Here is an 873-nt window from a genome sequence, read left to right as displayed (position 1 = left end):
TAGCTTTCTAAACAAATCCGTAAATGACTGAAAAATAGTAAATGATATCAGAAAGTTTTGAAAATTGATGACGTCTCTTTCAATGGTGCGTACGGAACGCAAAAAAAAGTCTGGAGTTGTAATAAGTTTAAAAAAATGAAGTGCCAGTCTAATAGATGAGTTCTCGTCCGAAACCCTGATACTCCGAAAGAGATTGTCCAATTTGTACACAAAGTGCGTCCAGTTTTTGCCGTAACCCTCTCTACTCTTTTGCACATGCTATGTGGGTGAAATGATGATACCATGCCAATTTTCGACATTTTCAGAGTTCATTTTGTAGTGATTTTCAATTTCACGGTCATTTAGCTTTCTAAACAAATCGGTAAGTGACTGAAAATAGCAAATGATATCAGAAAGTGTTGAAAAGTGATGACGTCGCTTTGAATGGTGCGTACGGAACGCAAAAAAAAGTCTGGAGTCACTACAGGAAACAGCTACTTTGCCGTCTGCCATGGCGGACGGCAAAGGCTCGAAAGGCGGACGGCAAAGACCTTTGCCATCAGCCGCGGACGGCAAAAGGCTCCGGCAAAGAAGGCTACGGTAAACAGCTGCTTTGCCGTCTGCTTCCTGGCGGCGGACGGCAAAGGCTCTTTGCCGTCCGCGGTGGACGGCAAAGAGGGTGGACGGCAATAATTGCGCTGTCAGTCCGTTAAGTGGCTAACGGCAGACCTTTGCCGTCCGCCGCAGACGGCAAAGAGCCTTTGGTCTTTGCCGTCCGCCTTATGATGTCATGTACACGTCACTAGATGGCAGGTTCTTTGCCGTCTGCCACTGATGGCAAAGTGCAGGTTCTTTGCCGTCTGCCACGGACGGCAAAGTCTTTGCCGTCTGCCA

Source organism: Triticum aestivum, chromosome 7D, assembly GCF_018294505.1.
Source record: "Triticum aestivum cultivar Chinese Spring chromosome 7D, IWGSC CS RefSeq v2.1, whole genome shotgun sequence".
Taxonomy (NCBI): domain Eukaryota; kingdom Viridiplantae; phylum Streptophyta; class Magnoliopsida; order Poales; family Poaceae; genus Triticum; species Triticum aestivum.
Note: the sequence above shows the minus strand (reverse complement) of the source record.